We start from the raw sequence: 641 nt of genomic DNA on the forward strand, positions 1-641 counted from the left end.
AATGATGCAGCTCTGCTTAGTTTGGATGATCATCTTCATGTTTCACACTGGTGAGAAATTAAAAGATGTAGCAGGAGATGTAGACATGAAAATAAATTTTGAATATAATGTTTTATGCTAACATAAGATTTTTCATTACAATATTTAATAAAATACAAATGTCATAGTGAAATCTATCTTTGTCTTTTTCAGGATGCTCTGAGGATTTAGTGAAACCATTTAAAGATGTAATGCTGGCTTTGGAAGGAGACTCTGTGACTCTCTCCTGCAACTATTCAGTTTCTGTCTACAACCTCTACTGGTATCAACAGAAGTCCAGTTCATCTCCACAGTTGTTTCTCGCAGAATATTCAAAGAAACCAGGGTTTTCTTTTGCACATGACAAAACAGCAAAGGAGTTTCATCTGCAGATCTCCTCTGCTGCAGTGACAGACTCTGCTGTGTACTACTGTGCTGTGAGGCCCACAGTGACAGGAAACACCAAAACTCTGTACAAAAACCTTTGGAGCAAAGACAACAGAATACTCCACAACGTCCACTAGAGGGAGTCACACACAGTGCACTGCAATAGTCCAGGTGTGAAAAGATAAAGGACATAGCTGATTTTATTTTGGTAATATTTCTAAGGTGGAAGTAGCAGG

General features: G+C 38.4%; 1 long non-coding RNA gene across 1 annotated transcript in view; it reads left to right on the forward strand.

Moving 5' to 3' along the window:
- Positions 1-210: 210 nt before the first annotated feature.
- The window catches only part of LOC123967119, a 1,246-nt gene continuing 815 nt past the window's right edge, over positions 211-641 (forward strand). Inside the window, exon 1 of the long non-coding RNA XR_006824196.1 lies at positions 211-627. This is a non-coding gene — a long non-coding RNA (uncharacterized LOC123967119). The remainder of the gene's footprint in view (positions 628-641) is intronic.

Source organism: Micropterus dolomieu, unplaced genomic scaffold (genome assembly GCF_021292245.1).
Source record: "Micropterus dolomieu isolate WLL.071019.BEF.003 ecotype Adirondacks unplaced genomic scaffold, ASM2129224v1 scaffold_41, whole genome shotgun sequence".
Classification (NCBI taxonomy): Eukaryota; Metazoa; Chordata; class Actinopteri; order Centrarchiformes; family Centrarchidae; genus Micropterus; species Micropterus dolomieu.